Below are 27,837 nucleotides of genomic sequence, written 5' to 3'. Positions count from 1 at the left end.
TACAAGACTGCTGTTCTCCAGGAGAGCAGCAGGCACTAAATAATTTAATGAGAGTTGTACAGTGTATAGGAAAAGTCAGGCATTTGAGAACCGAAGTCTCAGGCTGCAGTATGACTGAGCCATAGCAGGCATCATGATGTGAAATTGGCTATGGGATCATACTGAATCTAATTTGGAGAATGAGTGTGTATGCATACATGTTCCTCAGATTAAAAAAAATGCAAGTCATAACACCATGATTATTCTTCTCATTCTCTCTCTCTCTCTCTCTCTCTCTCTCTCTCTCTGTGTGCGTGTGTGTTCCTATCTGTGTGGATGTGTGAGTGTATGGCATTCTTGCGAATGTGTGTACACATGCATGTAGTGGCCAGAGATCTACTTGGGTGTGTTTCTTGATCACTCTCTACTTTGTAGACAGTATCTCTCACTTAGACATGAAGCTCGTGAATTTGGCTAGTCTCGTTGGCCAGTGAATTCTAGGGTTCTGTTTGTCTCTACCATCTCAGTACAGGAGTATGGATGCAAATCATCATGCCCAGCTATTGCATGGGCATCAGATTCCAAATACATGATTACACAGCAGGAACTTTAACAGTTGATCTGCCTCCTCCACTCTTGATGGCATCTGTGAGGAAAGGCCCCTTGCCTTATATCCCTAAGTGCCAGCCCACTTGCATGATCTTCTCATTCCTCACACTTCATGCACCTTATTGACTTGGGGTTTCTGTCCGTCTATAAAGGAAATACTTTCAGGAAACAGTACCTATTGCTCTCCAAAGGCATGACCTTGCCACTGAGCTAGACCACCTTGACATTGCTCTCCAAGGCAGAATGACTCAGTGCTGGCTGAACAAGGGCCTTCCAGAACACAGGCCCACAGCTGCTCCAGAAGACATGGTATCTGTCAGCGGGTACACCTTCATCTTATGTGGCCTGATTAGGTGTGTCTAGATTATATTTTGTCCCATAAAATGGCTCATTTTTAATTGCCCTGACAACCAGGTCTGTAAATTAGCAGTTACAAACATCCCAGTCAACTAGTTACCCAAGCTATAATCCTGGGAGGACCCTCTGCTCCCTAAACATCTGCAACCAGTTAATTTGAAAGACATGGAGCTATTGATTTACTGCCTTGAGCTCCCATCTATTCATCCCTATCCATCCCTAACTCACCCCCATGAGACTTGCTTCAACGACTGCAACAGCCTCCTTACCACCCCACCCACTGAAGCATAGCTGAACTCCCTTACTTTGTAGCCAGATAGCCAGAAGTGTGATCTTCACTGATTTCCAACCCAGTCTGGATCCTCTCTCTTTAAAACCCTGCTGGGCCTCCCTGGTGCCTTCTACATAAAATCAGTCCCCACTTCAAGAAGCCGCAGTTCTGGATGATCCTAGCCATTGCCCTGCTCATCTCTTCCCACCCTCATGGGCACCCTCCCTAGGCCAGGCCAGACAATGGAATGGCTTCTTCAGTCCAGCATGTTCTCACTGGTTTCCTTCAAGTGTTTTGTAGACATTCTATACAGGGTCTTTCTGTCCCATGCTGTCCTAGAGCCTCTTTCATACTTGGGGGACATCTCATGCCTGAGTCTCTCCTTCTCTGCCCTCTCCTCTGCACTCCAGACACAGGGCCCATTGCTTGCTCCAGAGACAAGACTTAATAGGCATCTCTCCTCTTCCAGACTGTAGGACATCTGCAAAGTGTGCTTCCTTCTCAGTGTTCAAAGGGTGGTCTGTGGTGGTACCAGTGACCACTCTTAGTGTCTTTAGTGTTTTACTTCCTGATGGTTTCAGAGATTGTCCTAGACATAGGGACATATTTAACCTGGTTATTTTATTTCTAAACTCTAAAATGTTTTATTTCTAAATGCACTATAAAAGTCACATGAAATTAAAAATATTTGGGGGGAAACACATCTTTAAAATGATTATATGTAATTCTACAACTGAATTCAAATATGTGGACTGCATTCCTTTAAATGTTCTTTTAGATTTGGTGGTGTTGCTGTTGTTATTTTTATTACCCATTTTTATCCTTCATGGATGATTTTGCAGAATACTTCCCCCTAATAACGTAAGTATTACATATCATTCAATGATTGTATAAATCCCATGATGCGGACACTCCCCTGCATCGCCCCAGTGCTCTGTGTTGGGAGTCCTCTACGGCCTCAACCATCTCTGTCTCCTGAACAGTTCTGGCCTACACAGCTTCAAGGTTTTGTTAGGATGGATTCTCAGAGACAGAAGGGCAGCAATATTTTGAAGACCCTCTACAACCATCATCTGTTTTCCAATCGATAGCTTCAATTTATTCTCTCCAGAAGTTTGTGAGAATACTCATTCCACCACACCTTTCCCTGCATGCCATCATTACTTTAAATATTCGTTTCTGTTTTGACTGGTGAGGAATCATTTCCCACTGTTGGGTTTTTATTTTTTGAGTGAAGAATGAGACAGCTGTTCATCTATATGTTTCCACATTGGTGGGTTGGAGCAGGGCTTCCTCTTCATTGATTCGCCAGCTGCTCAGTAGAGAAAGAGAGGAAGCTGGGCACAGGAGCTCAGTCCCTGCCTCCTTTTGCCAGCTGTATGCCTCTGGAGCTGTGTTTGCTGATCCCTGAGATTTCTGTTCCCTCATCTGTGAAATTTGGTTCTAATCCTCGCCATATAGGCTTGTCCTGGGGATTAGGTGGCATCTATCACCCACCTACCTACTGCAGCCACTGACATGAACAGCTGTGCTATTTCAGCCATGACTTTTCCTTCTAGAATCCTGAAGCCTCTATCCTTGTCTTAGAGTGGTCCCTTAAGTCCTCGGAGATCTGCAACCTTGCCATCACCTAGGAACTTAGTAGAAATTCAGTCTCAGGCTCTGCTGCCATCTGCCTGTAACAAAGCCCCAGCCTAATCCATACACACACTGAAACCAGGGATCTCACTATAAGCATGAAGGTTTGAAAGACAAGTGTGGCTGCAGTGTTCATGCACAACAGACAGCATCAAATCAAAGAAAATGATAGGCATTTAGGAGCCTGCTGTTTGGGAATTCTGATGTCCACCCCTCCCTCATCCCAGAAAAACCAAATGTGGAAGACTCACCAATCCCCTTGAAGATCAGCACAGCAGGGAATGGTCTCTGGGAAGCTGGCCCTCTGGCTAGTAACTTCATGTACTCTGTACTTGAGAAAGGGCTATATGGCAAGGAGACAGTTAGGAGTGATGCTAAGAGGCTGTAAACTCAACAGGATGAAGTTCCTCCAAGAATGGTCCTGTTTGCATTCTGACACCTCTGATAATTTCCTGGCTGCTGAGTCACTGCCATTTAATCCCTGTACCTCCAAGCCTTTCCAGATTGCAAGTTCATCTTTAGAACTCTCAAATGTGTAGACGTTCAAGTTTGGCCTCTGGTCTCTCCAAGTAGGGTGATGATTAGATTTTCTTTCTCTACCTTCAGTTTATGGGGCCAGTCTATTCCCTGCTTCTGGACAAGGCCAGAGAAATACTCCCACATGGCCTGCAGCTTATTGAGGGCTCTTACAGGGATCCTCAGGCACCTGTTTACATGAGACCTGAACACAAACAACTTACACCCAGGATGTTTAAGATGCTCTCTTGGTAGGCTCAATTTTCTACCCTGAGTGTGTGGAATTCATTTGCATTAGCAAATGGAAATTCAACCCAGGGACTGATCTGAACAGTCCTGAAGTTCAGAGAAATAAAGAGTGTCACCTGGTATCTATCACACAGCTCCTGGCCTACAGAGCAAAACTCCAGTTCAGTATGGTGTCGCTTGTCACTCAGCAGCAGTCTAGCCCTCTACTGGGGAAGAAGTGGGTGGAGGCAGAAGAATGCTATCCTATTGATAGGTTGTGATGTCTAGATAGAATTCAGTTGGTGGGGTAAGAGGGATGGAAAATGAGGACTTGCAAGAACCTAGAGAAAGCCAAGGACACCCAAGTCACTTGTCATGTCTTCCCTGCTGGGTGAAGGACTTACACTCAGTTCCTTCCTCCCATTGACATCCTTAATTGATTTTTCAGATTTCATGCAAGTATATATTGTACACTGAGTGTATTCCTACACACCCTCCTCCCCTCCTCTTCCACATTAGTTACTTTTCTGTCCATATGACAAAACACCATCACTAACAGCAACTTATGGAAGAGCGGATTTTGGCCTTCAGTTCCATAATGGCAGAGGAACCAGAGCACACAACAGAGAGATCACATCTTCAACCACAAGCACTAAGGAAAGAGAAAATTGAAGTGGCGCAAGGATATAAACTCTCAAAGCCCACACCAATCAAGTACCTCTTCCAGCAATGTTGCACCTCCTAAAAGTTCCATAATACTCCTAAGTAGCACCACCAACTGGGGACCAAGTGTTTAAATACATAAGCTTGTGGGGGACTTTTCTCATTCAAACCACTACCTCTTCCTTGTCCCTCCTATTCCTGCTGGTCACCTTTGTCTCTGTAGGCAGTTGCATTTTTACTTCCATAGCGACCTAGTTAGGGCAGCAATTGCTGTGACAAAACATTGATCAAAGCAATTGGGGGAGGAAAAAGTTTATTTGGCTTAACCTTCTACATTCATCATGGAAGGAAGTTCAGGCAGGAATTCAAGCAGGGCAGGAACCTGGAGGCAGGAACTGATGCAGAGGCCATGGAGGAGTGCTGCTTACTGGCTTGCTCCCCATGGCTTGCTCAACCTAATTTCTTATAGAACCCAGAACCTCCAGCCCAGGGATGGTACCACCAGCAATGGGCTGGGCCCTCTCCCAGTGATCACTAATCAAGAAAATGCTCTAAAGTCTTGCATACAGCCTAACCACATGGAGACATTTTCTAAACTGGAGTTCCCTCCTCTCAGACGACTCTAGCCTATGTCAGGTTGACATAAATTAGCCAGAACACACACACACACACACACACACACACACACACACACACACACACACACACGATCACATGTATAGATGTAAAATCTAGGAACTACAGATGAAAGTGTATGGTTTGTCTTTATCAGATTTACTGTGATAATCTCCAGTTGCATCCATTTTCCTGAAAATAGAATGATTCTTGCTCTTTATGACTGAAAAATAATTTTGCCATGTATGTATACCACATTTTCTTTATTCACTCCTCTGTTGCTGACACCTCTGTTTCTATAATTTACCTGTTTTGAATAATGCTGAAGTAAAAACTGACGTGCAAGTTTCTCTGTGGTATCTTCACTTAGAGTCCTTCAGGTAAACACCCAGATGTGGTATGGCTAGGTTGTGTGGTAAACACCCATTTTTCCTTTTCTGAGAATTCTTCATGTTGACTTCCATAAAGGCTAAACTGGTGGATTCCATTCTCTTCCTCTTGCTTTGGAATGTGTATGAGCATCCTACAGCTGCTATAACAAATTGAGCTGCTTCAAACAACAGAAGTTTGTTCTGCTATAATTATGTAGTCTAGAAGTTTGCAGTGAGTCTTGCATGGCTGGAGTCAAAGTGTTGACAAAGCTAATCCCTTCTGAAGGCTCCAGATGTGGAATCTGTTCCTTATGTCTTTTAACTTCTGATGGTGGCTAGCTTTCCTTGGTGTGCAGCCTCATCTCTCGAACTTCTGCTTCCATCATCATGTACTTTCTGTTCTGTAATGACATCAGCTTCCATCTTGCAAGGATTCATGGGGTTACATTGAGCTTATCCACTTAATCCAAGAGACCTGGATCAAGGAGATCCAAGCTCCTAGGATTGCTAGCTATGTACTACAAGGCATCTTTCTCAGCCTCCCTGAGACTCTTAGTTCCTATTTTTTAAACCATAATTGCAGTCTTCCTGCCTATGCTTTGGTGAGGATCCAGTACATCTCCTACCAGGCACACACTGGAGCTGGTCCACTGTGAGTCCTGGCCACCTGGAGGGCTATGCAGATGCCCCGACTCTCTTACTAGGTCTGAGAGTGTATTGGTCTGCTACAGCCTAGCTGATTTTAAGGATTCAGCAAATGCTGCCAGGATGCTGGAGCCAATTGTGCAAACAGATCGGGCCTCCATTATTCTGGAAATTAAGTTAGCACCAGGTCCATTTGGATTAGCTCGTAATGGAAGAGGCAAAGCCCTGATCTATGGGAAGAGAATTCTGAATCAGCGAGTCTGGGATAATGTGATATTGGTCATAGATGAAGGAGCTGTGCGTGCCTCTCCCATTTCCCTGCTAAGTAATCACAGCAGGTCACATCTTTGCTTTGATTTTCTCTTCATTGAAAGGGCTGCTTACTTCTCTTTAGGCAGGATGTTTCCAGTTTGTGTGGAAGAAAGAAAGGGGCAACTAGTCAGCTCTGCACTTTAAAACCACAGATCTGAATTCCTATTGTCAGCCTCAATATTCCAGAGGGCTTGGATCCATTGCAGTTTGGAAACTTGGGGGTCACCTTGGAGACTGTTTATCCCAGATCCTCAGTGTAGATTGGTAAGGTTTGAACAACTAGCTTTCTAGGAATGGAGAAGGTGGTGCTGATTGTCCATTTCTCGGGTGCAAGTGCTCTTTCTGTGGCTACATTTAAGCCACCACTGTGACATTGTAGAATGCCACACTGGGACAGATGAGACTAGTCCTCCATTCAGAGCATTGGCAAGCTGAATTCACCTCACACCCACATCACCTTCACCTGCCTTGCCTCCGTTTCCACACCCTCCCTGCTCTGCTGGGCCCTGAGCGTCTAGGCTGTGTGGCATGCCATCCTTTCGCTCTGGAAGCTTCCTATTTTCCACCGGTCAAAACTGTCTTTGTTCTTCCCATCCAGACGTATTAAGCCCTGCATGTGAATTAATCCTCTCCTCCTTGGCTTTCTCACAGGTGGCCGCTTATACTGTTATTATACATTTCTTTCATCCTGCCTTATCTTACACGGCTAAGTCATTGAATGTTTACCTTCCTGGTCTAAACTACAGTAGAAAGCATCCTGGCTTTGGGTAGAGACTGACCCTTTGCCGACTCTCCCAAGTATCCAAGTGACTCAAAGCCCTTTAGTTTCTCAACTTGGAAACACGGGTGTCAACTCACACCTCATATGTCTTCAGGGTGTCCCTAGGATGTGTGCCTGGCATGTGTGTATAGCTTTTGTTCAGAAATGAGGCCTTCCCATGGAGGGGAAGTCTACCTTTCATGCCTCTTGGTCTATCCCCAGTGCCTTACTCTTTAGAAGATGTTCAATGAACCAGGACTTCCTGAAATGAGATGACATCCCCCAGCTTGTGCCATGTAAACAGATGAAAACTAAGTGCAGACCGGAAGGTCTGCAGCTGGCCTCTGGTTTCACGCAGATGGGGTGAGCTTCATAGTGTCTGATTCAAGCTCAGCTTGAAGAGGGGGGGGGTAGGAGTATTGAGTGCAGATGGAGAGCTTTCATGGTGGTTTAATCTTGCAGGCATCATAGATAACTCGTAAATGTCAGAAACGATGCACACAATTTAGACAGCAGGAAGGAATCTAGAGATATTAAGGTATTTAGCAGACCACGTGAGGAAGCGGGCTTGAGTCAGATGCAGCTCATATTTTCATTAGCAGAGGCTGTGTGAACTCAAGCGACTTTGAGTCTATAGAAGCCTCCTATGTTCATATTTGGGGTTTAAGTGCAGTCGCTTCATTATACAACTATAATGTGTCCTAGTGGATGCAGCTCCACCCGATCTGGGAAATGGAGGAATATGGGGGATGTAGAGGTAAGTGGCACCTTGGAAACTTTGTGAGTTGGATCCCAGAGTGTGTGACCCCAGTAGCTTGGCTGGGACTCCCATATTCTGTTTATTTTCCATGTTTCACTTTAGAATGAAAGAAGATTCTGGAGTCTCAGCTGAAATAGACCAAACCAGAAACCGTGGCCAGCTTGGGGATTTTTATGGGAAGTTAGATGAACTAAATTAGAGCCGAGCCTGTCACTTAGTGGTCAAGGAGTTCACAGACCATGTGATATCTCAAAACTAGAAGCAAGCAGCCTATGGTGCTGGGAGATTCAGAAAACTCAGTCCAGGGACATTGGTTGTGTCCCCACACTTGACCATTTATTCACTCATTCACTCCTGTAATGCATGCAATGAATATGTATGGGGCACTTAACTGAAGCAGGTTCTGAGGATGTGATCAACAAAACAGCTGAGGTGCCCGCCCTCCTGTAATTCAGCATGGGGATTCCTGAGTGATGGTGACTGTGTCTCCTACTCTTAGTTTGCAATGTCAGGATATTGTGAGTTCTCACAGCTGGGGAGTCACAGGCATGCAATAGAGACTGAGTGTGTTGCTAAACACTCTACAATGCACAGATCAGTTCCCCACAAAAAAAACTTACCAACTCCAAATGTCCATGGTGTTTTCATAGAGAAACCATGGTCTAAACTGGCATGTCCAACCTTTTCTTGTTGTGACATGACATTGTCATCTATAGCGTTCATACTCTCAACTGAATGTTCAAAACCATTTTTACTTACTTTTTAAAGTAAATTTACAACTATGTGCTAGGATGCATTCATAGCTGTCTTTGGCAACATGCGGCCTGTAGGTCACAGGTTGGACACACCTGCTTGAGAGCTCTAGTTTAAAGTGACATTTTCCCCAAGGACAAATTATTTGTGTGACCAACCTATATATGTTTGCTTATATGTGGGCAAAAGATAAAACTAGGACAATTTCTAAATAAAGGTGTTACTATCACAGAACAGTCACAGTGGTCTGTACCCCTGTGATGTGGTGGGGTGATGGGTAGAATAGCCAGAGAGCTTTGTTTCAGATGAGTGCATGAACCCTGAAGGATGCTGCTGGGTAAGAGTATGACCTTTGTGGGCTTTGAAGCTTGGGTTCTGGGTCTCCTACCAATGAGATGGTGATTTCAAGCCATACCCCTAACCCACCACCAACTCATTTGGCCCATTTAAAGACTCTCGGCTGGTTCTAAAACAGTCACCAGTGGATCAAATGGCAGCTAAAGGCATTGTCTTCGCATCCCAGAATTCTTCCACTTCACAGTCCATCACTATCTTCTCTTGAGGTTATCTTTTGTTCAGTCAGTAAATTTGTTGGATCTCTCCTGCAAGCCAGGCATTGTTCCAAGGGTATCAGGGAACAAGATCAACAGTGTTTTTGAGCCTTCAAGTTAGATGAAAAATGAGTTAATAACAATTGGCATAAAAATGAACAAATCTTCTGCAGGTACAAAGTCTGTGATGAAACTAGAACAAGGCAATGTGGCGAGGAGTGGAAAGTGATTTCTAAGGAGGTCACCTTTATGATGAAACTTGATAGAAGCAGAAAGAGTACTCAGGCAGAGCTGTGAGGAAGGGGCATTTGGGGCAAAGCACCTGTAGGAGGCAAGGTGGCATGGGCCTGTAAATGTTAACACCCAGGTGGTTGTGACAGGAGATGGTGAGTTCTAGGTCTGCCTGGGCTACATAGTAAGTTCAGTCCAGCCTAAGCGCTTTAGAAAGAACCTGTCTTAATGGACTTAAGGATGGTAAGCTCAGTGGTAGAGAGCTTGCCTAGCAGATACAAGGCCCTGGGATATACTAGAAAGAAAAAGAGGAAGGGAGGATATTAAAAGGAAAGGAAGAGATCGAAAAATAAACAAAAAATGTACCATGAAGCGAGGGGCACACTCTTTTGTTCATGAATCCCCGAATCTCAGATGGGTTGGATTTTATTCCAAGAAAACCAGGCAGCCAATGGAGAGGATCTGAGCAAGGCATCCTGTGTTCTAGGAAGACTGATTACCCAGGTTGGAATCCCAGCCCTGACTTTACCCAGAGCAAGCAAACCTGTACCAGCTTCATAGCACCATTGTCTTCTCTACCACTTCCCACCAATAAGATGCAATAAGATACCTCCCGAAGCCTGCCTTGCTTCCCAAGAAACCCATCAATGCTCATTAGAGCAGATCCTTCCCGGTCCCTTCCTCAGACGGGGGTCAGGGATAGGATATACACTGTTTGTCATCCATTCTTCCACTCACCCCATGAGCCATCACGAAACCCAGTTGTAGTCTGGTTTCCTTAGAGACAGACCCTGAAAAAAGGATAAATAGTCTATTTGGGAGATGATCCCAGAAAATACATGGGGAGATAGAAAAGGAAGACGGGGGAGGAAGCTCACCCAAAATAAGTGTTTGGTTGAGCATGTTGGTGGTGTGAACAGTTAGAATTTAACTCCACAGGCGCTCTGAGAACCAAGGTAGGGCACACATCTCAGAGTTACCTCCCCTGAAGGGCAGTATGGGGCAATTGTGAGGCCCCAAACCTTCTCTTGAGGACAGTGTCAGCAAGCATTTACTTTCCACAGCCATCGACTTCCCTGCGCATGGGCAAAGAAGGCTTTTGCTGTCAAAGGAATCATTGGGACAAAGGGACAGAGGTGCTGACAGTTGAAAGCGGGGCCAGCATGCACTAAAGTAGTTAAGTTCAGAGGGTCACAGGCAGGACGCCAAAAGCATCTATCCAAACCATTTTCATTGCCTGATGCCTTGTTTGGTGCTGAATGAAGATGGTCTGGTCGCTCCCCAACAGGAGCTGGCAATCAGGCCCAGTCCCTTTCTCAGCTGTCACGCAGGTCTCATAGCAATGTGTGTCACCACCCAGGGATTTTTTCCTTTAAGATTTGATGACATGACACATATGAAAACCCTGTGCCAATGAATTGTAGGTACAGACTGGGGACATGATTACTATGCAACAAGTCATCTTCCTTTCTGCAACCTTCATTTCTTCCATCTGTCAAATGAGAATAAGAATATTTACTCTGCCTGCTTCAGACAGCCGTCATATGTTCCTATGAAACAAAGACCAAGAACACTCTTGAGATGGAAGCCACTCCATCATTACCTCTGTCATCTTCTTTGCACTAGCGAATTAGCTGAAGGCAGGGACCATGTGTGATGTTCTAGCACACACCCTTCTCCTCTGGTGGAGCATGGCACCTGGCATAGAGCTCAGTAAGTTCCAGGTGGGTTTAGCTGAGTACCACATCTGTTGTCACTATGAGGGGGCAGGGTAGACACTGTTATCCCGGTTGATAGATGAGGAAACTGAGACTCAGATAGAGAAAGAAGCCATGCTGCTGTTCTGGAGCAGAGGCAGACTAGAACCCTAGTGTCTTAGCTCCCAGAACAGTTTCTCGTCAACTCCTCTTGGGATGATTGGGGTGGGGTACTAAAAACAGATAAGGGAGGTGGCTTAATCAATGGAATGGCTCTCTAATAAAATCTCTGCAACCAACACAAAAAGTCAAGACCATAATGGTCACATACACTTGATGTTTTCTGGATGTGGACAGGGGACTTCTGGAACTTATGATCCAGATAATATAACTGTCCAGTGACATTCCTAACCAAGGAAAGGCTCTGTCTCAAACAGAACATGGAAGGCACCTGAGGAATGACCCTCAAGTTTGTCATCTGACCTCCACATGCATGTATGTGTGCCACCACATCCACATGGCACAAACATGCACAAAAACACACAACTGTGTTGATATTTTCTGGAGGCAAGCCAACCCCCTAATGGGGCAAAACTGACCCCTAAGAACTACTTCAGGGTCAGTTTGCAGGAAGCTTCTCCATACTGGGGGTTTGAAGTTCACCCAGGATCAAGCTAATTTTTTCCCTCAGATCCCATCTCTGTCATCAAAGAGATCAGGACCCAGGAAGTCTGCTCTGAGTTGCTTTGGACCCAAGCTGGGAGATTAATAAGGGGTAGGAACAACAGCCACGCCCAACAAGATTTAAGGGGCAGATACAACCTGACCTGAGACTGCACGCTTGAGAAGTCCCTGCCCAGGCACATTCTAGCTGCTGGAAGAGCTTGGCTCAGATCTCGGTGTCCCTGTCAGTGAAAGGCTGCCCGTGCTCTTACATCTTGGCTTCCTTCCTCCCTAACGAAGTAGGTGCCACTTAACTCCCCCAAAAGGATCCCGAATACAGAACAGCTCAGGGCTTGGCACACAGTAAGTAGTCAATAAACGGTGATTTCCCCTTCCTCCAACCTTGAACTAAAGGCTCCTCATACCTCCTCCAACAATGAGTCAAGGATTTAGCCAGCAAAACTTCACAAGTGTTTCTGTTTCCCAAGACTCTTAATGCTGCTGTTCTGAGAGCAAAATATTAAATCAGAGCTCTCCTGTGTCACCTAGCCTGAGGGTCCCAGAGCCCCTACTCCCTGGCCATACTGCATTTTTTTATGGTCCTAGTGGGTTTCATTAACTTAACTCCCAGAAACTCGTCTCCTATGCTGCCTCTAAGCGTGAGATTTGAAACATCCATCACCATTTACCATTGAGCTGGAGACTCTCTTGCAGCCTGATCCAAGCTGTTGTCTCAAAGTGGGCTGTCAGGGAGTCTACAAGGCCCCAAGAAGAATGAATGTTGTGAGTCCAACCTGATTGTCTCCTGCCACCATTGCCAGGAAACAGTATGCCAGCACAGCTCAGCTGCTTGTCCATAGCCTGAGACACACTAGGGAGTCTGGTTGTAAAGAAGGCCAGGATGAAAAGGCTCAGACACAACCAGGGCAGAGGCATGTCTCTGTCCAGGCAGAGGCCAGGTATCCACAGTACCAGGACAAGAGGGTGCTATGGATTCTAGGCAAGGATTTCCCAATGTTCAGGGTGTTACGATCTCAGTCAAAACAAGCAAAAGAAATTTGTTCCATCATTAAGGAATTTGAAAATGTTAAATCCTGATAGGCAGAACATTTCTCTTAATGGCCATGATCATTAGTACCTTGAATAAATAAATTTGCCTGCAGATCTCCAAGATGGGAATGTAATGTACAGGACATTGTTAACTTTTTAAAAGGGTAACCCTTTTTTTACCCTCCCTCCACCGCGCGCGCGCGCGCGCGCGCGCACACACACACACACACACACACACACACTCACACACACACACTCCTTCCCACTCCATCCATCAGCACCAGTGTTCCCCATGTGTGTATTTGGGGAGTCGCGGATCCTGGGGGTTGGCATTTCTGTGGAGCTCGGCACAGGAGCCTGTGGGTTTGCTGCTCTCAGGATGGTGATGCCTGCGACACCAGGGACAGGCTTTGAAGACTAAGATGTTGGGGGAGATTATCTGCTCCCTGGAGTCAAGCTCATTTCCCAGTAGTGAGTTGATAATCATTGCCTGAGGACATAATGAGGAAACTGTAGACCCTAGAACAGTGGTTCTCAACCTGTGGGTCATGACACTTGTGGAGTGTTAAACAGCCCTTTCACAAGAGTCACATATTAGATATCCTGCATATCAGATATTTGTAGTATGACTCATAACATTAGCAAAATTGTAGTTATGAAATAGCAACAAAATAATTTTATGGCTGGGAGTCACTACAACATGAGGAACTGTATTAAAGGGTCACAGCATTAAGAAGATTGAGAAACACTGATACAGAGAGAAAGGATCAGAGGAGATGGGCTTCCACACAGTGAAGCGCTAACCACAAAGGCTCTGTGCCTGGAACACTCCAGGTTACTAGTGAGAATAAGGTTTTATGCTCATTTAAGTGAACTAGAGACCTGATCAGAACACATAGCTGCATGCACAGCTTGTCCAAGTAAACTGTTTAGTGTTCAGGCATGGCTCAATCCAGGGCCAAATGTTCTCACCTGGGTAAGGTCTTACCATCTGGCTTCAGTATTGGCTTCACCAGTCTTGGGTTCACCATCTCATCACTGTGGCTGCTAGAAGTTCCCAATTGGGTATTCTTGCAATGTCACAGCCAATGAGGAGGAAAGCCCACTATCCAACAGTGTGCACATATACACACACACATGCACACATGCACATACATACACATGCACAATGCTGTAAATGAGCTGTAAGTGGTCTGACTTGGATGATTTACTTATGTTTGAACCAAGTGAACAGAAATTAATTTGTTGAAGGGTAACGTTGTAGGGTTCAAGTAGAGTCTCTACCACTTGAAGACTCGGGACACAACAGGGAAGTGGCTCCCCAGAGGAGAAACTGAGGACTAGTCAGAGGAGTAAATGGTGATCTGTGGGCACAACAGGAGTTGACAGGAGGCAAGCTTCCCTCCTGACCTCCAGGATGGCCAGAGTAGTCTTGCCATGCTGCCCAGATGGCACAGAGAGCTCCTTCACAAACTGCCAGGCTGGCCTCTTATTGGCTGAGCAGCTGCAGAGCTGAGTCTGCCCATAACAAAATCGTAATGGGCAGAGCTGAACACAGGAGGGGCAGGTAGAGACTTAGCAAAAAAAAAAAAAAAAAAAAAAAAAGAAAGAAAGAAAGAAAGAAAGAAAGCAACAGGCTGGTTCTTCTGCAGGATTGTGATGGTTTCAGAGTTGGAAAACCAGATGTAGGCCAAACTTTAGGACCAAACCCAATCTTCAGAATAAGGAGACCTCTGTTCACTTGTTAAAAATAGACATAAGGCTCCCAAGTTAAATGTTAACGAAGTTCCAGCTTGACTCAGGGTAGGGTAGTTCTTAACACTTCCTAAATGTAGTACTCTGCATGTGAGCCATGAAATAGGTGTGGCTCCCTTGAAGCTGAAGTAGGGGACAGCTAACCCTGCCCTCATTTAGACCTTGGATCCAAAGGATTAAGCCAGAGTCTTGCCTGCCTCCATATACCTAAGGAAAGAATAGCACACCTTCTGGATCAGGAACCCACCCCAGAGTACTCAGCCTATGTGCATGGGCAGTGAATAGGAAGTTTAGTTCTAGGTCTGTCCTGCATGTCTAAGGGACAGGAAAATCACCACAATAAAGGCAGTATCTATTGCCCACTCCTGAAGGGCTTGATCATCCCTGGAGTAAGAGAGGCCAGTGAAGGTCACTTTTCCCCTTAACCAGGGAGCAAACTCTACGTGAAAGATTTGAGATAAAAGGTAGGAAGTGACCACACACACTCAAATGTTGTATGTGTTATGTACAGACAATGAAGGTGGCTTTGTAACTTATGGCCCTTTCTCTCAACAGAAACTCATGTCTGAGTCAATGGAGAAATGGAACTCTGTGCAGACTTCACTTTGTATTTGTTGCCTAATACTAATCTAAACATTCAGCCACCAAGTCTAGAAATAGTCTTGCCTGGCTCCAGAGGACATCCTGGCCGCTGACCACACCTAGGATAGCTGCCAAGGAAGATGTTCTCTCAGTGGAGTAGGATGTTTGGGTTCTGCACTTGCTGCTTTCTCCCTTATTCTTTTTCCTTGTTCTGAAAAACTTATTCAAAGTGTTCCCCAGAGAAAATCACCTCTGCCTCTGCCGGCTTAGTAATACCAAACAGTACAATATCAATCTCTAAAACTCATTCACAGAGTGAGCCCATGGCTAGCCCTGTGATGAGTTACTTGGCATCCCATACTGCTGGCATGGAGGAAGACTACTGCCTGCCACTGGAGCCATTCACCTGTTGTTTCCAGCTGAGCTCCTGAAGTTGATACTTTTCTTGAAGAAGATATTCATTTATTCATTCAGCACACTGGTCGAAGGGACACCATGCATTATATCCTGCTGTAGATGTAGAAGCTATGGATTCCCAAATCCATGTCCTGACAACTTGGAAAAGATAGAAGATAAATGAGATAAATAAATCATGAACTACATAGGGCAAGGAGCAACAGGTGCTCAAAAACAAATAAATCAACAAATGGGGGAGGCAGTGTGTGTTGAGGTGGTAAGATAAGGCCAGAGAAAATCCCTCCAAGAAGAAAGACCTGGAGGGAGGACCAGTGCTAGCCATGTGGCATGAGGGCAGGAGTGTTCCCAGCAGAGGGGACAGTCAATGAAAAGGCCCTGAGGTAGGACTTCACTTGGGATGTCCAGCAAACAGGGGAAATGAACTTGGCAGGCAGCAGAGACCAGATCGGACAGGGTCTTATTGCTACGGGAATTTGGTCGTACTGTGCATGGGGTAGAAAGTCAGTGGAGAGCCCTAAGCAGAGGAAGAGAGCACAGCATACTGTCATAGGGTCACTGTGAGTGCAAATCCTGGAATAGCCAGAAGGGTGGAAGCAGGCAGGGAGATCTGCCTTGGGCACTAATCTAGGTGAGAACAAGGTGATGGCGAAGAACCAGATGCTGACTATGTCTCCAAGCAGAGCTGACAGAATAACTACATCAGTGAGAGGGATGACACCAGAGCTTTTGGTCTAAGAAGCAGAAAGATGTAGTTCCCATCTGCTAAGATGGAAAGGGCAAAGGAGAAGCTAGCTTGGGAAGGCCTGTGAAGAGCCCAGTTTTGGACAGGCATGGACATCCCAGTGGGCAGTTGTTGAGTGTCGGCACGATCAGATTGAGTAGGTGGACCGAGCCAGATTTATTTGTGAGTTCTCAGAATATAGATTCTTTTTAAGTCTCTAGGACAGGAAAAGATTCTCTAGGAGAGAGAGCCCAGCCAACCCACTCAGCAACATGCTGAGTGCATGCCAGGCTCTGTCATGGATGCTGGCCCCGCATAAGTGAGGTGAGCTTCCAGCTCTGAGAGAGAGGGTTGCAGGAGGATATGGCCACTGTTGGTAGAGGGAAGGCCACGGCCCCATGAAGAGGATCTTAAGCTACTCCTAAGGACAGAGAGCATTGTTCAATAACGGACAATGGAGGCCTTCAGGAAGAGGGGATGACACCGATGAAGGGAGGAAATCAGGACAGAGTACCCAGCTGGATCAGAGGTGTCTGTGGGAGAGGAAGGGGGGATGCAGGGCAGCAGGAGCCAGGTTTCCCACACAGTCCTGCAGAACTGGACTTCATCCTGAGTACCTGAAAAACTGCACACATGTAAATGTGTAAATTTCATGATCAGACTCATTGACTGGGCCATGACATGCGTTTCAAAGTTGGGGTTTGGTCAGGGAGCGTGTGTCAAACAGTTTTAACAGGAGTCAAGAGTCTGTTGATTCTAAGCCCTTCATTCGTTCATGGCAGAGTAACTTCCCTGGAGCTGCTCAAGTACTGACCTGAAGCAACTCCATGCTTTGGTTCAAAGGGAGCTTTAAACATATGGATTCCATATTACTTTAACCTTGAAGTCACTGAACAGGAGAGGCATGACCAACAGCCCTAGTTCATGTCTGCTGCTGGGATAAAATACCCTGACCTAGGAGAAAAGAATCATATTTCACCTTACAATTCTAGGTTACAGATCATCACTGTGGGAGAAGTGACCACATTGGGAGCTTGTCACATCACAGCACAGTCAAGATCAGAGAGAGATGAGTGCATACTCTTACACTTGCCTGCTAATGCTCACCTAGCTTTCTTCACTCTTTAAGAGCTCAAGGCCCAGCCCATGAGATGGTGTTGCCCACATTAAGGGTAGGTCTGTCCACCTCACTTCACTGAAATAAGACAATCCTCCACAGACATGCCTACAAAGCCAACCCAACATCGACAATCTCATCGAGTCTGTCTTCCCAGGTGATTCTGGACTGTGTCGAGCTGACAATGAAAGCCAACCACCACACTGGTTGTATTTCAAGGAGCCAGTGTAGGCTCAGAGGTTTGTACACCAAGCCCAGTGTTACCCAGGCCTGATGGAGGGAGCTAGGAGTTGAAGCTGGGTCTGTGGGTACCTCCACAGTGAAGCATTTCCTAGCAAACACATCCCCACCTGGCAAGAGCACACAATTTGCCAGGCAGTGGATGGTTGAGTGAATTGGCTAAATGCTTCTCACAGTCCAGCCATACTTGGCCTTTCCTTGACATGCTGTGGATGGAATTTAAATACTGCCTTTTGAATCAATGCTCATTTTATTAGCAGGAAGCATTTAGAATGAGCCATTACACTATCATGGGGGCTTTTATTACTGGCCCTTAATAAATGTTTGATGCCCGAAATGGTTATGAGCCCGCAGTGTGAGGACAGTCCCACCTGCTCCCTCCCCTGCAGTCTCTGCCACAAAATTAGCTGAAGTGTTCGTTAACAGAGTTATCATTTATCCTACTTTTAACTGGCATGGGGCCAGAAAAATAAAATAAGCGTATCAAGAACCACAGAAGGCTGTTTAATGATAGCAAAGCTAAATTGAAAGAGTCGTCCTTCCCACTGGCTTGTTATCAAGAGCCAGGTTTCCAGGCAAGACACTTCATAGCATGGCGCCTGGGCCTGCATAGAACTTAGTTATTTACTCTCTAGCTAGGGATTATGTATGTCAGCTTCCCACACATCTTACCCCAGCAGAGCTAGTGACATTTAAAGAGGCCTTGGCATGCCCATGTCACTGTGTGTGATTTAAATAGCTTGGAGCATGCATCTTCTTTGCTGACCTTAGCCATGCAGGTGATAGTCCTATGTCCCTGGGGTAGAGATCTCCTAAGAGAATACAGAAGGGACTTCACCAAGCTGGTAGAGCCACACAGGCACATGCTGACAGTAAGGGGGTGACAAGATTCCAATCCATATACAATCTCAGGTTTGAGTGATGGACAAGATTTAATAGCTAAAGCTTTTACTCCCTACACATTGGGCATAAGACTAGTGTATGTGTGTCAGCTTTTTGGCCCACACAAGAGTTGCATAAGGTTAATTCTAACATTATTTCTGACTTACAGATGAGGAAACCCTGAACTTAAATGGATAAGCATTTTCTCCAGGGTCTACCATCCCCTCCTACCTGTGGGATGAGGGCAAGAATGCACATAGAAGTCTATATAATACATGTATAAATATTTTTGGGTTCTGATTACAGCCAACAGATTTTTAAATAAAACGCCATGCCTCTAAGAACCTACCTCTTCCAGTTAGATCCTATCCCACAACCGCCCAAAGTTGTGGGGCCAGCCAGGGAGCAGGTACTCAAAACATAAGCCTGTAGTAGACAGTGACATTTCAACCCAAAACACCCAATCATGTGGAATATTGTCTATGATCAGAACATGGGCTTTGAATCCCGTTGTTAAGAGGTACAGGTGGAAGAGAGTGGAGACATGCCCTCAACAGTGTTTCTCAGAATCCAGGGCAGGGCCCCTCTTGTCTAGGTTGACATTGTTTGGCTTTACAGTAAGTGACACAGTTTATGTTTGAACCCAGGCTTTCTGGATCCAGGGCCCATGGAATGAACTCCCCCATGCTATTTTAATCTCCGAAGTCCTAAATATAGATTCAGGAGGAGATAGACAACTGGGACCCCAGTGTTACAAGAGGGAGATAGCTAGATAAATAGAGACCATCTGACCCAACCATTGCCCACTACTGCTTCTATCACTTTCGTAAGCAGGAAGTCAGCTGCTCTCCTGCACTCATCCCTGCCCCACCCTGTATTTCCCTGATCCACCTGTGGGCTCTTTGGCAGAGTCCTAGATATGTGTCTCTGGGAGGGACAGCGCCCTCCACATGTTTACTGTATGCTCTGATACAGAGACGAGGAGCCCACTCCTGTCGGTGTGTCACACTGCAGAAGCCCTGGGTGGTGTCAGTGTGTTTCAATTAGCTTCTGAATCATATTTGTTGTGTTAAAATATTTATATCCAGCCACTTCCCACCTGCTAGAATTGAATTCTAGCCTCTTCCATGGCTCTGCAAGCCCACCAGATCGTTCTTGTCACTTGAGTTGTCCAGGACACAGGGCACTGCTGCTACCAAGTGTGATAATGTATCCTAATCAGACATAAGCAGATGCATACTGCCATGACCCAGGGCACCCAGTCCCTGTGCGGGCAGTTTATTGCTTCTGACAGCAACACGTGGCTTCTACCAAAAAAAAAAAAAAGAGGGCTGTTTGCTGTTCTGTTTATACCTTTTGCAGATCTGCACCTCTGCAGGGTTTTGGGGGGAGGTTCCAGTAGACAGCTGCAGGTGTGCACTGTACAAGCTTCCCTGTGTGTAATTACCCTTCTTAGTGGCCACAGGAGGCTGCAGCCTCTTATGGTGTAGATTCCTCTGACACTCTTCTATATGTGAAAATCATCCTTTCACTGCTTATAACCCAGTAGCCACACACTGTGTTTGAATGGGCACAGTTTTGTTTTGGGTTTTTTATTTTCTTTTGTTGTAATCATCTTTTTGTAGTATATGTGTCTGCATGTTTGCTGTGTGTGTCCATACATGCTCGTAGAAACACATGCATTTGCATGATGTGGAAGCCAGAGGTCAATGTTAGGATACCTACGTACGTAGATAATGACCAAATGGAGTAGTTAATACCTCCATCTTTTTAAATACATTGAAATATTTGGTTAACATGTAATTTGTATATGTTGATAAGATGCTGTTCAATGCACGAATATAATACAGATATATGATGTGTATAATCAAAGCAGAGAAATTAATGTTGCCATCTCCTTGTCATGACTTTGTGCCTGGAGCCTTTAAGCTCCTCCCTTCCAGCTTTTCCTGCTAGGTTTTTGTGAACTGTAGCTCTACAACTTCAGTCAGCACTGAAGTAGAGTCTGTGTGGAAAAGTAGTGCAGAATGGGCTGGCAAAGGAACTATAGCAAAGAGAAAGACTTCCCTGAGCACCCATTGTGTACCTATAGCACAACTTGATCTTTGACCAGCATTTCTTTCTTAGTCCTTTAGCATGTGGGAAGTGACTGACTGGGTAGAACACACAGTAAGCATGCAGTTCATGAGAGGAGACTAGGTATATGTAAACATCACCTTCTTTCAAAAGAGGAAATGGAAGCGTAGAGGAATTTAGTGACAGCCCAGAATCCCCTACAGGTCAGAGCAGCTATAACTCACACCTCAGTTTCCTGACCACCATCTCAGGAGTCCTTCCATGCCGCATCAGAGAGCAGACATCCTTACTCCCAGAAAGTCTCACTGCAAGGAAATCATGTGGGTAGAATCCACACTTGGACTATATTCCATCTCTCTTTTTAGAAAGCTCATAGTGGGCCACTGAGAATTCTGGACAATGTATTCTTTCAATGCTAACAACTACAGCTCCTCTTCTCCTACTATATAATCAACCATCATGTGATCATATATGCTTAAATGTCACATCCAATCACGCTCTCAAGGGTTATTTTTGTCCTTCTGTCCCTCATGCCCTCTGGACTAGTAACCTCAGAGACACTGAGGACACAATGGAAGCCATCTTTGAGAAGTACTAAAGGGTCAGAAATAGAGCCAGATATAAGACTCTGCTTCCCAGTTGCATGATCTTGGGGAGATCACTTGACTTCCTATTGTCCAGTGAACTCTGTTCTACAGATTTGGTTGTGGGTACCATCTGGCGCCATATAATACCTGCTACTATTGGGTCCTACCTCCCTCTGCTCTGTTAGTTGCAAACTCCCTAAGGGCAGCGCACCTCTTACCGTAAACCATTGATGATCAGAGACTGTATCCTACACCCCATCAGAAGAAGAGTTTAAAAGCATAAGCGTCTCAGTCCCTACCGTGTCATGATAAAGTAGTAAGATTTTGCCAGAATGCTTTTCTAACCACACTATAGTAGAATGACTGTCTAATAAGTGATGACCCCCGCTTTACAATGAGAACACTAAGGCTCAGAAAGGATAGAGGACATGTCCAAGGTCGTGCTGCCATACAACTACTGCCATACAACTGTAAAGCTTCGGCTTTCCTGAGACCGGAGGATCCAAACAGGCACAGTGGCTTTCTCCTCTCCACACTCTGTCACGTGGGGCTGTGCTGTGGTTTCTTCGTGCCGGCTGTCTACTCGGAGAGGTTGGGGTTGGAGCTGACATCTCGCTTTTTACATTTTCTTTCCATTTTAATAAATACTATGTCACAATTCAGGCAAGCTGGCCGAATAATAATTTGTCAAGCCCAGAGCCTGACTTAGCCTGTTCCCACAGTTGTCTTCCTCCTCCTCCCTCTCAGTCCTGTCTTCACACATCCTGGCAAGCTCTAGATATTTCTGCCTGGGTGCTGTCACCATCCCCTGAGATTCAGCAAACATTAAGCTCAGTGCCTTTTCCCCAAAGTTTTCCACCAGCCTATTGTGATCAGTTGAACATCTTAGGGTTGGAGGAGGGGAAGGTAATGGTGAAGACCCCTCTGAGATGCCCCACAGGCTGGGTTTCATGAGACCCTTTCCTCCAAGACCTTGGCATTGACTCCCTTTGGCAGTGGTCTTGAATTGTTAGTGTCTCAATTTGTAAGGCACTTGCCTTACAAACACAGGACCAGAGTTTGCCCCACCCCCAGAGCTTGCATTAAAAAGTCACATAGACATAGAGACAAAGGATTGTCTGCCTGGGGGTATAGTAAGTGGTCAGCTACCCTAGCCAATCAGCCTATCTGCAGGCCGTGAACGACTCTGACTCGAAGGGTATAGACAGCATTCCCCAAGTTGTCCTGCAGCTTTTCACACACTCACACACTCATGCACATGCACACATGCACAGAAGTTCACGTGAGCACGCATGACACACTCACAGACACACTGACACATGCTCATTAAAACACCTTGTTTTAGAAAGACACAGAAAGTCATGGATTCTGTGTCTTTCTTATATAGCTATCACCATCATAACAGATTTAAGAGCAGTCTGTAGACCTTGTCATTGTAGGAGTAATGGCATGTGACTATTACTATGGCATGGATGGAGCCACCAGGACCAAAGCAGCATTTTGGGGAGATGCAAGAAGAGGATGGCTGTTGTGAATGTGGAGAGCAGCAATGGCCTATTCATAATCTTGATATTCAAACTGATGGTATTAGCAGAGCTTAGGAGAGTAGTAAAGCCAGATTCTGGGTCTGTCTGTAGTACATTTCCAGAGAGGAATAACTAATTAAGGGAAGAAGCCCCACCCTGAGTGTGAGTGACATCATCCAAAAGATTGAGGACCCGGCAGGAATAGAAGGGGGAAGGAAGCGGAAGCCTGAAGGCGCTGCCCTTTGCTTTGTGTCTGCCACCGGGTGAGCTGCTTTGCTCTCCCTTGCTCCCATCACCGCAGCAATCTGCCTCACCTCAGCCCCAAAGTTATGTGGCCAACTTACTGGACTGAAACCAGCCAGGTATTTTGTCATAGCAGTAGCAACAACAACAACAAAAATGACAGTAAGGATAGCATTGGAAATCAACTTGAAGAGCTGGGGAAATGCATCACTTAGTCAAACACTTGCTAGGAAAGCCCAAGGACCCAAGTTTGATATCTAGCATCCACAGAAACAAGTTATGTGTGGTGGCACATTCCTATAATCCTAGCACTGGGGAGGCAGAGACAGGAGGATCCCTGGGGCTCAGTGGCCAGCATGTGCAGTCAAATCTGTTTAGTAAAAGACCTTGTCTCAAGATGATGATGATGATGATGATGATGATGATGATGATGATGTGGAGAGTGACTGAGAAAGAAACTCAGCATCACTATCTGGGTTCTGTATACATGTGTACATGCTTATACATGAAGATATACATATGTGTGTGTGTGCGCACCTACACACACAATACACACACACACTCTCACTCTCTCTCTCACACACATACACACACACACTAAGCTTTGAAGAAGGAGGAGGCTTTCAATATACAGAGAAGTGAAAGAAAAAACCAGCTTCATAGAACAAAGTAAGAAACCGGAAGGTCTGGGAAGTGTAGGAAATACCCAGGGTCAGCAGATAATCAGGAGACAGATGCACTGAGTGGTGACAGGAGGCAGTGGCAGGCAGGTGAGTGGACATTGGGGTTCCATTATGGTTGGTCTTAAGTAGTGCACAGGGGATCCCAGGAGTAGGCTGGCTAGCCAGACTGGCTGTATCAGTGGACCCGGGGTTCAACTGTGAGACCCTGCTTCAATGAATAAGGTGGACATTGACAGAGGAAAACTATAAACATCAATCTTGGGCTTTAATGTGCACCGATATTCATGCACACACATGTGGGTCCACAGACATATGAACATGCATGCCCAAATATGTCACAGACACAAACACATGAGTAAAAAGAAGTTATTTTTTAAGATCACCATAAGCAGCAAGGCTGGTAACTAACACACCCTGGGACCATCAGTCAGTGCTTAGGGCTAATACTTGGGGACCTGGGCCTTCACAGTGTCTTCAGCTATACTATGTAGTAGGTGCAGGTTCCTTTGGGAAGAGGAGATTCTTCCAACAGAGATATGACTGTCAGGAAGGAATGCACACTAGAGACTAGAGTGGAAAAGAAAGGAGTCTGACTCAGGACCTGGGAACTCACACCTCTCAGGCAGTGAGTGAGTGGGGACTAAGGGACTAAGAGAAGAAGGGACTGCCGGCTAGTCAAGGTTCTATAGACTCATCCTGGGGAAAGTTTATTATTTTCTGACTTTTAGTAGCTATTAACGAAGGATCTAAGTAAAGTTAACTAGTGTTTTCCCTCTTTAAAAGAATAGCTCAAGTGTCTTCGTAATTAGAACATTAATATGCAAATGATACCACTGGAGGACTTTGGGTATGTGAGTTCTATCAAGTCAGCTACACATTGCCCTGGATCCCAGGGTGGGTACTTCAGTTGCTCAGCAGGCTTCTCCCATAGACCACTGGTGGTGAGCAGCTGTCCTTGGAAAGGGGCCAATTCAGGGAAAGCAAACATGGGTACCTGGGACACAGTGTTCTTCCTTCCATTCAATTAGAAAACATCAGTATGGAATCCTAGGACAAAGCAAAAGTGTCTAGTCTTACAACAGTTATCTGCTTCCATATCTGGGATGTCAATTAGAAATGTGGCAAGCCTTTTAGCCCATAAAATATAACTATCTGGCCATTTACAGGAAATAGCATCAGAAAGGTGCCTTTCCAATTGTTCCCCCTTGAGATCTGTCACAGACTGTGTCACAGAAGCTGGTAAAATATGAATCTTCTGTGCAATAAAAAGTCACCTTTCACCTGATCGTAGCTGGTTCATTATTAGATGAGTTAGTGGATGCTTGCAATCCACAGGCAACGGGTGTAGGGCACCACAGCCCTCTTTCCTAGACAGCCCACAGACCCCAGCACATGCAGACAGCCCTTCACGGATGTCACCATTAGCAGCAGGAAAGCCCCATTTACAGCTCCATCCCTCATAGCTAGCTGAGTCTTCCCCTCTTATGTCTTAAATCAACACACAATATTTTTACATATTTATAGGACTAGTGTGACAATTTCAGACAAATATCCGGTGTATAATAAACAAATCGGAGTGGCTGCTATTTCCATCTCCTCCAGCATTTAACATTTCTATACCCAATCACTTTTTAAGCCATAAATTAATGTATAGATTCTGTTTTTAAAATGTCTTCACTGAATGGAAGGAAAAAGAGAGAGGAGGGATGGGGTGGAGGATTAAAAAGAAGGAAAAAACCCTCTAATCCAACGTGCAGTGAAAAATCATTTCTTAGAGTAAGTTTACTGTAGTGAGCCTGGCTTTAATTCTCTCACATCAACACCTCCTCATCTACTAAGAAATGGGAAATGCCTGACACATGGAAGGTTCAAGAAAGGCATGTGGCACAATTCTGGTCAATTATGTTTGCAGAGAAAATTGTTTCCTTACTCTCCCATAGGGAGCCAGCCTTAGGAGAAGCCAGCACCATGTATGACAGAAGAGCGATTCCTCCATCGCAGTGTCCACCCTGCCTGTGCTTCTCCTCAGCTCTCCTTCATCTTTTTTCCTCCTCCTTCCCCCTTTTCCCTTGAACATTGTGCGGTCTAATTGAAGTGTGGTCATGTGCACTCTTGTGCATGTAGGCTGTTCGATCTCATGAGCCTTGAGGCATCCACACACCTGTGAAGCCACACAACCAAGAAGATAAACATTTCCCTGGCCTCCCTTTGGGACTCACACTTTCTCCATCCTCTTACCTGGGAAACCACAGATCCAATTCCTTCAGCTTAGGAATATTATGTATATTTTAGAATGTCATACAAATGGGGTCATAGGATGTATTCCCCTTTGTATTTGTCTAACTTCTGTAACCAGGAGTCATAATAATGTTTTGAATTGTATGCACTGTTGTACACATAATAACTTGTTCCTCTCTATTGCTGGATAGTTTCTCTATTGTAGAGGAGGTTTGCTACTCTTAAAAACACATCTATTTTAAGCTGCTAATGGGCACAGAGCTGTTTGCAGTTTGGGGCTCTTACAAATAGCACCTCTAGCAAGCCTCTGTGTATAAGTCTTTGCATGGACTTGAGCTTTATTTGTCTTATTATTTCTGAGTAAATACCTAGGAATGGGAGTAAATACCCAGGTTGGGAACTGCTTTCCAAAGAAGCACATTGTTTCACATCCCCACCACCATGTGGGAGCATTCAGCATGTCAGTGTCTGCTTTTAAAAACTATTGCGGCCGGGGGAGGTATTTGACTAGTAAAGTGTTTTCCACATAAACATAAGGACCTGAATTTAGATCCCCAACACTCATGTAAATACCAGGCCTGGCCACAGTCATCTGTAATACCAAGGCTGGGGGAGCAGAGACTGGTGAGGCCCCAGAATTCACTAGCCAGTCAGCTTAGCTGAATCAGAGAGCTCAGTTAAGGCTCATTGAGAGAGCCTGGCTCCAGATACAAGGGTGGAGAATGGTGGAGAAAGACACTTGACATCAACATTTGACCTCAACATACACATGCATCAGGACACACATGTGTATCACACACCCAATCTCCCTGTCTCTCTCTCTGTTTGTCTCTCTTTCTGTTTCTCTCTCTCAGACACACACACACAAAATACCACATATGCAAAAGAAAAAATGTTCTGCTGTCTCTAATTCCAGTACTTGGCAGACAGAAGCAGGAGGATTAGAAGTTCAAGGTCGTCTATGCTGCATGAGACATGAGACCCCCATCTCAAACACAAAACAAAAAGAAAAATGCTACTGAGAGTTTTCCTTGTCTTCATTTAATCTATAAATCAGCTTGGTGAAAACTAATATGCTAACAATGTTGAGATTTGCTATCTATTATGTAGCATCTCTGTACTAATGCAAGTCTTTAATTTCTCTTAGTAATATTTTATACTTTTTAGTATATAGTTCTTATGTGTATTTTTTCAAAATTAGTGACTAATGTTTTCAATATTGCTGAAAATTATATTTTTAAACTTTATTTTCCATTATTTGTAACTAGCATACTGAAACAATTATTTATGGATATTGATCATGTATGTTACACTGATATTAAATGTATTTATTCATTCTGATAACTTGTTTTAATTCCTTAGGATTTTCCACATATATGGTTATTTTGTCACATAAACAAAGGCAGTTTTACATCTTCCTTTCCAATGCATATGCCTTTTATTTATCTTTCTTGTCTTAGTGCTCTAGCTAGGAACTCCACTATGATGCTGAGTCAAATGGCAAGGATAGATACCTTGCACTGCCCTTGATCCCTTGAGGAAAGCATTCATTCTTTGCTGTGGTTTCAAAATGGCTTGGCCTGTCTGAACCCTCAAAGTCTTATTTCATGAAGATGATTCAAAATTATTCTGAATGTGGAATTATGAGAAGGAGGAAATGATAAATCTAGATTAGGAAGAAGTCCCCACAAATGAATTGTCCTGGTTTGTATGTTATTGCTATGATAAAACACCATGACCAAAAGCAATTTGTGGAGGAAAGAGTTTATTACATCTCATAAGTTAGAGTCCATCATGGAGGGAAGCCTGGGCAAGAGCTCAAGACAGGAATTGAAGCTGAGTCCATGGAGAACCACTGCTTGCTGGCTTGTTCCCCCTGGCTTGCTCAGCCTGCTTTCTTATGGAATTCAGGGCCACCTGCCCAGGGGTGGCACAACCCACAGTGAACTCGGCATTTCCACATCAATCATTAATTGAGAAAATAAACCACAGACATGTCCACAGGCCAATCTAATGGAAGCAGTTGCTCAATTGATGTTTGCTCTTCTGGGGTGACTCTGGTTGTGTCAAGTTGATAAAAACTGAACCACACATGAGTTCT

The 27,837-nt window shown here is 45.0% G+C and overlaps 1 protein-coding gene across 3 annotated transcripts in view; it reads left to right on the top strand.

Moving 5' to 3' along the window:
* Asic2 (acid sensing ion channel subunit 2) overlaps positions 1 to 27,837 on the top strand; it is a 1,047,597-nt gene that overhangs the window by 840,892 nt on the left and 178,868 nt on the right. The window lies entirely within an intron of this gene.

The sequence above is a fragment of the Mesocricetus auratus genome, unplaced genomic scaffold, assembly GCF_017639785.1.
Source record: "Mesocricetus auratus isolate SY011 unplaced genomic scaffold, BCM_Maur_2.0 Super-Scaffold_100007, whole genome shotgun sequence".
Classification (NCBI taxonomy): domain Eukaryota; kingdom Metazoa; phylum Chordata; class Mammalia; order Rodentia; family Cricetidae; genus Mesocricetus; species Mesocricetus auratus.
Note: the sequence above shows the minus strand (reverse complement) of the source record. Positions and strands in the feature narration are given on the sequence as shown.